Here is a 10,015-nt window from a genome sequence, read left to right on the forward strand (position 1 = left end):
ATTTCCATTTATTCTGTTTAGTTTTGTTACACAGGCACTATATAGGTTTAAGCACAAACAAAATCGATTATTTTTATGTATAACAAAGTATGCTCATGCATTACTTTTTTTGAACATTGTTTTATTAATAAAATGGACTATTCACTCCTCACAGTCCTACATTTATTTTCTATATGACCGTGTGCCAATGCGAATATCATTTCCCTATTATTTTAAACCTATAGCCATACATTACTTGAGTTGCCCAATCTTGTCCGATCTTGGAAGCTATACAGTAATAGGCCTGGTTAGTACCTGGATGGGAGACCACTTGGGAATACCAGGTGCTATAGTTTAAAGGAGGCTAGTTGGGACTAGGAGGCACATGGTTGAGCAATTTGTGGTGCGACAAGTTTACTTGTGATGTGTTATTATGCTATAAAACCTTAAATAATTTGACAATCGAATTAAAAATTAAGTGTTCAGTGGAATATAGATTATATGAATATTTTGCCACACAATTTGTGAATGAGTGGTAATTAACACATATAATTTGCATATCATAATATAAGCTTGTTTGCTGTAGGTGACTAATATGTTATACCTCAAAGGAAAAGAGAGAGAGGGAATGAAATGTCCAAAATTGGTGCACTAACTCAAAAATATTATTGTTAAAACATAACTTTTATTGTTATATATCAAATAAAATATATACCTGAATTACAACAGGAAAAGCAGCGAACATTATTTAAAATACAGGTAAGTAGTGTCAAAAGATAAGAAATAAGTGATTAATAAATTGTTCCAATAGGAACATAAATAACGGCACCTCTACACTGTCATATAATTCCGTGTATACACTGATAGTGATTAATCTATATGTATATATAGTGTCCCCACATTTCTATATAGTATCACTTCAGTCAAAAATCCTGGTTACAGCTGACTACAGTTGGATCACCACTGAGTTCTAACATCATTCAGTGTGTTGCACACCAACAAGCAATATAAATATCCTCATCAGCACATCCATCTAATCCGTGATCAACATCATCCTAAGATTGGCTGACAGTGTATTTTCTAATACAGATAAAACCATAGGTTTCTGATTTCATGTACAACCAGTTGTTACTTAACCATGAGGGGGTGACTCTCAGAGAACGCTAGTATAATTAAGGTCACTAATATAATTCACTTCATATGACATTTAGTTCCTCCTTGAGATATCCCCATACATTGGTAAGTGTGATTCAGGTAGTGAAATTATATTAAATCTTTATTTCAGGTGTATTTAATCACATAATCCTCATTCATTTATGAAAGTGCTTCCTGGGAAATATGCAAATTGAATGATTCATCTTTAGTAATGAAAGTCAGCAGACTTATGCTGTTCAAGCAATATAGTCTCTAACTACTGTGTAGTTCAGCACTCTAATTCCCACTGGTATGTACATAGATTATCATGGAATTGCTCAGAAAATGATTATAACAACATGTAAATGAGTAGTAGAGGCGCAGCGTTTTGCTATAGAGCTTTTTCAAGGTCAAAGGTATATTTTCCTTTGTGGCTATTGAATCTGTATGTCCATGGTAGCACCCCCTTGATCGCACAATTATTTAAAGGGGTTATTATTGTTTTAGAACTGAGAAGACATGCATATCTTGAGCGACTGACAAACCATAATTTCTAATATGTTATACCTGTAAGCGTTAACAATTCTATATAGGTACCTTAGTTTATTTATATATATTAAAGGCTAAATTTTAGCAGTTCTATGAATATTCACAAAGAGTGCCCCAGCAACCAGACCTTTTTCTTTCTTATTGTTTAATTCACATCTTTCACAGAGACCCAACCTGTCTTTAATGATGGATTTCGGTTTCACAATAAACTATCAAAAATCTATCTTAGGGCCTGATTCAGAGATGTATGCTGTGTGATGAATATGCAGTTGAGCAATAATCATTAGTCTCCGCATGCATCAAAGTCCATTACTGTATTTGCTCACAGCAACAAATTTCACACAGGTTAATTCACAGTCTGGCACCACTGGGGGGAAATAATGGGGGAGCGACGGCAAAAATGCAGACACATTGTGACCATTTTTGGGGCGAGTTGCAGCCTGGGCATACAATTCAGTATGCAGATAACATGGTTCTGGAGTCTCTGTACACACGGCCATTCTGCGTGACCATTGGGCAACTAAGAAGTCCGATTATCCAAGGATCTGTGTCTGATGCTGCGTCTTTGTACGCAATCGCTTTGATTTGCAAAGCCACAGGTTGTGGTCTCAATATCCTGGTGGCTGCAACCCCTTCTTTCTCGCTGATTGTTCCTCAGGACAAATACACAGCAATAGAAAATGTAGTTTCTAGAATTATTTCTAATAACAAATTTAAAATTTTGAGACATAGCTATCATTATTGGGAAGGGAACACTCTCTTTCCAAGGTATTTCCAAGTCCCGCTTTATGCAGACAGTCCCAAAGACTTTTTAGACATTGTCTCCATGCTCACTACACACTGACAGACTTAATGCACCTATACACACCAGTTGTTCGGGAAATCTCCCAGTTGAGCACAGTGTCCATCATAGGCCCCTCACAGATCTGCCACCTCTAATCACAATAACCTGAGATGCGTTGGGGAGCATTCTCTCAAGACTAGGTGATAAGAGGAGTATGGTAAAAAGAGGAGTCTCTTCTACATATAAATGTACTAGAAATCAGAGCAGCAAAACTAGAAACTACTATAGCCTCCCCAGAATTTCACAATTCTTCAATTATTCTCTGTTTAGACAATCTGACTGCTATATCATCCAAAACGTTGGAGACACATTCAATTTTCCTAAGCAAGGAGGCACTAGAAATTTGGCACATAGCAATGCAGAGAGACATAATCCTCAAGGCTTCTTACGTGCCAAGCCATACAAACGAATTGGCAGGTGTTCTCTACAAACAAGTCTTACCTTAGACAAGGTAGTTCTGAAGAACATTGGGACTCCGGGGGTGGATCTGTTTACCACTCCTTTCACCGCTCAAACTTCTCTACTTGTGTCCAGAGTTTGCACCAAGGGAGCTTGGAGGATGAATGCAATGTCCTTTCAGAGGTCAGATCTCCCTCTCCCATATGCCTTCTCTCCTCTGAATCTCCTTCTAAAGGTCTTCCACAAGATCAAAACAGATTGTGTGTCCAAAGTAATTCTGGTTTACCCAGTATGGCCCTCACAAGTTTGTTTCCCATTATATCTTATTTAAGGATAGGGGTCAAAATTCCTCTAGATTCCTACAGATAATATTTTCAGGGGACCCCAGATCTGCTAGAACAGCTACTCTAACCTATGTGGGTGGCAACATTGCCCGGGCTGCTCACAGATTTGCCCTTAGCACTTTCCACCATGGCCTTAATTAATGCATCTTTAAGGCCTCGTACCAAAGCAAGATACATGTCGGTGCTATCCGAATTTAATAGTTGGTATTCCGTTTTAAATTGATCCTGCCACCCTTCTTTCCTCCACAAAGTACTGGACTCTCTGGTGCACAAATACGACTCTGGGCTTGCATCATCTACTATTAGAGAATAAGGCGCTGCTTTTTCATTAGAGAATAAGGCACTGCTTTTTCACTACTAATATTTGTGTTCTTATAATAAATTATACTTGAGTCTTTTGAGAGGTATCTTTCTGTCCAGGCTTATAACTCCCAAGTATTCCTCAACATGGCATATTGATGCATATCTTTCATATTTATAATCCAAGACCTCCACTACTTACATAAACTGGGTACACACTAGGACTATGTTGACAAGATAGGTCATTCCGATTAAGCCGGAAATTACATATTGGCCGGATCATCCAGTATGTATGGGAAATCTGGGTACTCCCGCATTCGAATGCGATATCGTCCAGTTGGCCATACTGCAATGCGGTCAACAGGACGACATCACAAGTGGCGCCGATGCAAGTAATGAATGACGAAACGAGAGATCGTTCCATCGTTCATTACATCGCTCAATGTCGTTCTGGTACGATCAAAGAAACTGGCCTTCCATTTGGCCTTGGTTTTAGAAGCCAGAGACGTGGGGCTCACTTTAATCAATATTTCTGACCCATGGTTGACTCAGACCCTAGAGGGTTACCACATTATACTAAAATGGGTGGGTAATAAGCGGCCCTCCAGCTGTTGCTGAACTACAGTTCCCAGCATGCCCTGCAACATTTTTAACATGGTCAAATAGCAAAACTGTGGCAAGGCATGCTGGGATGTGTAGTTCTTCAGCAGCTGGGGGGGCCCTTATTGCCCACCCCTATACATCATTAGAGATAAGGGGGATTCTTACATAGCATCCTGCTTGTCTACATATGTCTTTACTATACAAAGTCAGACAAGATAAGGAACAACTGTTCATAACATGCAGGAAACCTCACCGTTTAGCAAGACCTTCTACCATTAGAGGCTGGATTGCAACAAAGTAGGAAGCAAGTATAGAAACCACTCATTAAGAGGTGTAGCAGCTACTAAAGCAGCTTCAAAAGGATTACCTCTCCATGTAATAATACATGCAAAACACTGGTTGTCTGCTTGTACCTTAGCAAAATATTATTAGAGACCTAGAACGGGATGTGCTAGGTACATCTCGTCTGTCTTCAGGTACATACCATGGTTAATTAACGTGGTATGTACCTAGAATATCACAAAGGACAGCTCTTCCGATAAGGGCTGTCCTTTGCGATGGCTCCGGACAGAGGTACTTCCGGGTTTGATACCCGGAAGTCCCTCTGGAATGCCGTGGGGGGTGATGGGAGGGATCCCATGGGGTCCCTCTCACGAAAGGTATCCTGAAAAGAAGCCCATTGGCTTCTATTGGGTAACTCTACCTGGAGATGGCTTTGCCCATGGGGACAAAGTGCTTAGTACATATGGGGTATGCGGTAAAACACACGAAAACTGATTTTTTTGTGTGTTTTACCGTACTTTTCCCTTTAGTACATACCACCCTCTAGTGATCCTGACAGGGTCTGCTTTTTTCGAACAACCACCAGTTATTCGGTAGTCTGACCACTAACTGTTGCTAGGTGTGAAGCCTCCCGAAGAACAAGAAATCCTTGACCTGCAAACTGTATTTTTTCTAGGGAATTGGATTGACACCTAGCAACAGCACCCGTCCCTTCTTACCCAATACACATATTCCTGTAGGTATCTCTTAAAATGTGCATGCAGTTTGTATCATAATATACTTTCTTGACTTTCAGGTGCTCCAAAGGACGATAAAAACAACCAGGAACCTGCTGAAAAGGACAATAAGATTTAAAAACCTGACTCTTCTTCTACATTACAGGCCTTGTTACCTTGGACATTTTCAGTTTATTCCACTTCTTTAGTTGTTAATCTTTATCACTTACCATAGAGAAGTTCCAGTTCTTAAGTTACAGGAACCATTGAAAGAAGATAACTAATCTTTGTTCCATTACTGTATTTATATTTCTGATTTTGTCTTGGTGTATTTATAGATTTGGTATTCACAACATGGGGATATATGCTATTATTTTAGTCTATAATGTATTTATTTTTTTATTTATTTATGTACATTTTTTAATGTCATTTTTATACGTTTTTCTGTTATAGGTTATGCTAATTACTGATTTTCTATTATATTTTTTTTGTTGCAATCTTTATACTTAATATAAGTGTACTTTAGAAATCAGCCTCTTTTATCAATGATGTATATTAAGCTGTGTATACAGTATAAATGATTGGACAATATCACACTACTGTATATTATTTTAGAAAGGCTATATAAATATGACTTTAATCTTATACTAGTACATGTTGCTGTATTATACATAGATGGATGATGGTGCAGTTGTTTAATTGATTTTATTCAGTCACACCCCTATCCCATTATCTTGATTTATGTTATCACAGCAACATAGTCTTGATTTGTCTCATGGTCAATAAAGTTGTTTGTACGTGTGACTGCATGATCTTACGAAGTCTCAATGAACTTTATTGTTCATAGTCCCAATAGCATTGTGACATCCGGGTTAGATCTTTACAGTTTAAGAATATTTATTCCTGATTTGTTTATCTACACACTGACTTTGAAACCATCATCTGAGCCAATTTAATTTGCAGATCCTTTATCTTTTCGGACATCCTACATAGATTCCATCTGCATCCTGGATATTTGGATATTGTAAAGTGCTGAATTCTGTCTTCGATTTGGCAGGAAGCCACCCTCATTGTTTGTCATTTTATTCTTTTATGTGGGCTGCTGATATGTCATATGTATATGTTTTTACTTTATTACGTTATGTGAGTGTTTTTTATCTATATACATCCGATTGATGAAGAGATTTGGTAGAAACCGACAGGAGTAATGCCCATTTATCTTAAGAACCTGCTTTGTGTCCATTTAATGGCTACTTTGTGCAAGCATGTTTTCTGATGGGTGTTTGATGTACACCAAGGTGTGATTTCGTGCAATGGTTTCATACCTTCCTTTGGACAATCTACCATCTTCCTATTCAACCTTCCACGCTGGGTGTTTCATTATTTATATAGTATTACACTATATTTTGATTTCCTTTATACATATTTCTCCACGGCGATGAGATGAAACTAAATTGGATCCATCATTGGTTGTATCTACAACCTCCATTTGCAAAGTGAAGTTTCAGTTCTTATTTACCTAGACAATGGGCAGATTCAATTAGTGGTGGGGCTTACAGCACAAATTAAGCTGTGCCCAGAGCTATTCAATTAATGCTGCTACGTATTAAGTGCACCCTCTGGGGTTTACTGTGCAGGGTAACACATAGATTCCAGGCACTTAACCTGCAATCTATGGGTTAATGCACGTTACCCACATTCTTACCGCGCAGGTAAATTGGCTAATAATTCAATAGCTCCAGGATTTAAACCCAGAGGTTTAGCAATGCAGTAACCCCGCGGCTTATTGAATCTTCCCCAAGGACTTGTTTGAACTAAAATGCCATTTCCCAGTTCATATTTGAAATGTTCTTTATCTACTAATTTACATTGCAACTTACCAATGGTTTGCAAAAATTGTAATATTTAATAAATAAATACTTCTGTTTCATTTTAATCCTTTGTTTATCATTATGGCCAGACTTACTATGCTCTGGAAAGTGATAAAATGGAGAGTGATAAGCTACCAACCAATCAGCTCTTAACTGTAATTTTTCAAACACAGCCTGTAACATGACAGTTAGGAGCTGATTGGCTGCTAGTTTATCACTCTCCACTTTATCACTTTTCAGAGCTTAGTACATCTGGCCCTATTAGTGGTACTTATGCTTCCATGTATCTTTACAGTATCTAGAGATAAGATAGTCATCAGTAAGCTTACAAAAATCTGAATCATAGAATAGCTGAGCGCTCAGCTATTGACTGCAGGTGACCGCCACGCATGGGAGCTCACAGTGCACCCGCATAGCTGCTCTATTTTTGTTCAGCAGGGAAGGAATTTAAATCAAATTCGGAAATTTGCTAAGCTCTCGTGTTTGACGGGATCGTGTTTTCCGATGATGTATGTAATCGTTCCTACTGATGTTTCCTACCAGTGTTCCCCTAGCCCAACGTCTTGAAGAGCCACATTTTATTTTTGAAAACTAAAATCTGGATAATAAATATTTCATAGAAAAACAACAATGCATTTATTAATTCAGTGATGTATCACTGTATTAATAAATGCATTGTTGTTTTTCTATGAAAAATGTAATTATTAGCCAGATTTTAGTTTTCAGAAATAAAATGTGGAGAGTTGTCAGCGGTGAACAGGGGGCTGCTGGATGGTTTGTGCAGGCGAGATAGTGGATGGACAGTACACACACCCCCTATCAAAGTGCCCGACTCTACCTCTGATACCGGAGAGCTGTCAGCAGGGCGCAGGGGACTGCTTGATGAACTGTGCAGGAGGGACAGTGGAAAGCCATGTCTCACGCTCCCTCCAAACAAGTGCCTGGTGTCTCTTAATGCGGAGAGGCTGCTAGCGGAATTGGTATGAAATATCACCGGCGGTTCGATTCCCGGCAACGCCTGGCCGACAAAAGCAGAGTTCCCGGCAGCGGAAGCCCGACAGTGCTGGAAATCCCGATCGTAGCTAAGTATAAACTAACCTAACCCCCTAACCCTAAACCTCCTTAGGGGTTCCTAACCCTAACCTCCCCCCCAAGTGCCTAACCCTAATCCCCCCTCTAAGTGCCTAACCCTAACCCCCCCTTCCCCGCTGCCTAAACCTAAGTCCCCCGGGGGGGGTGCCTAACCCTAAGTCCCCCCGGGGGTGCCTAACCCCAACCCTCCCACCCCCTAGCCTAACCCTAACCCTCCCGGGGTGTGCCTAACCCTTAGTCCCCCCCGGGTGCCCTAAACCTAACGCTCCCCCCCGCGGCTGTCCGCTCGCGGTGCCTGGCATCCCTTCGATTGGGATGCCGGGCGCCTGTCTCCCGGGGTCATGGGAAATGACAGGCGTCTAGATATAGGCCCTCATTCAGAGCCGCACGTTACCAACAGTACGCTCGTTGCGTTCCGATGTTGACTAACCGCGCATGCGTCGGTGTTACACTGCGCATGTGCGTACGGCAGATTGCGAGCTTTTTTTCTCTCGTTCCTAAAATAGCGTACAGGAAGTGACATGTCAAATGTGATTGACAGAACAGGGCGTTTTTGGGTGTTGACGGGGGTGGAGATGGAAAAACGCAGGCGTGGCGAGGCGTTTTTGGGGTGTACATACATTAGCAGATGCGAACGTCAAATGTGTTCGGACCGTCACATACGTCACTGGAACATCCTCTTTCCCTTCAAAATGCTCGCACAGTTTAGGGTCTGGATTACTCGACCACATTGGCGATGGCCTTCTCCTCCGTCCCGGGACTCCATGATGTTGCAGCGATTAATCGCGGGTGGTCACAAAAGCAATTAGTGTTGTATTGAAAACCGGCTTGGTATGTGTTTGGAAAGCAGTTTATTGGGATAGCACAAAACCGTACGCAGGTGGAAATCATACCTGCTAATGTCAGGATTACACAATCAATTGGCGTACATTTTTGGGGGGGGTTTTTGGCCTCAATTTGTTGTTTATGGCCTATTGTAACAATAATGTCATCATGTTTTAATTAGCTCCCCTTTTTTTTTTTAATGTGGAATTTGCATCGTTATGTGATTTTTTAAACGTTCCTTCAAGAGGCCTTTTTTTTTTTAAAAATGAAATGGTTTTTTGTGTCCTTTTTTGCCTTTAGGGCCAGGATTAAATGTAACCCATTTGTACAATAATGTCACAATACAATGTCAGATTTTTATCATAAATTTATTGTTTAAACACAAACCAATTGGCATAATATTTTGTTTTCTTTTATTCTGGCAAAGATACTTTTTATCAAAAATAAATAATCAATAACTGCTAACATAAACGTACAAAAATAAATTAAAAACATTTCACAAGAAAGGAGAGGGAAGTTTTGACCAGAAAGGAATATGAGCCAAGCACAGAAGGAGTGTGGGAAAAGTCGCCATTGCTGTCACCGTTTTTTCGCCCGTTTGGATGGGGGAGGGTGGGCGCCAGAACGGGTCCGGGATGCCATCGGGCTGGCCTGTCCAGAGGCAGATGTTGTGGCCTCTGGACTAGGCACAGGGCTAGGCACATTTGGAGGATTGGCTGATGTTGTGCCAGAGGTGGAGGATCCTGATGTTCCGGCAGGAAGGGAGGTCGGCTCCACCATGTGCTGGCGAACGAGCTGCTCCAGGGCATCGGCGATGCGGATGTTGGCCCTGGTATTTTCCGCCAGGGCCTGACCAATGGTCACGTTGGCCGCAGCATTTTGCTCCAGGGCCTCAGCCACCCGTATCAGACTGGAGTCCATCCTCTGCAGAATCTCCGTATGGAAATCCGATTTTAAATTGAGTTCTGTGAGGAGGCCCACTGCCTGCGAGGGGGCACGCCCTGGACTGGCTTCTGCAGGGTCCTCAGCCGGATGTACTGGTTCCTCCCCTGCAGAAATTCTGCGGCCAAGGCTTCC

At 40.9% G+C, this 10,015-nt stretch overlaps 1 pseudogene; it reads left to right on the forward strand.

Annotated features, from left to right (window-relative positions):
- Positions 1–216: 216 nt before the first annotated feature.
- Positions 217–335, forward strand: LOC148514868 (5S ribosomal RNA; annotated as a pseudogene).
- The last annotated feature ends 9,680 nt before the right edge of the window (positions 336–10,015 follow it).

Source organism: Taudactylus pleione, unplaced genomic scaffold (genome assembly GCF_031769625.1).
Source record: "Taudactylus pleione unplaced genomic scaffold, aTauple2 ptg000256l, whole genome shotgun sequence".
NCBI lineage: Eukaryota > Metazoa > Chordata > Amphibia > Anura > Myobatrachidae > Taudactylus > Taudactylus pleione.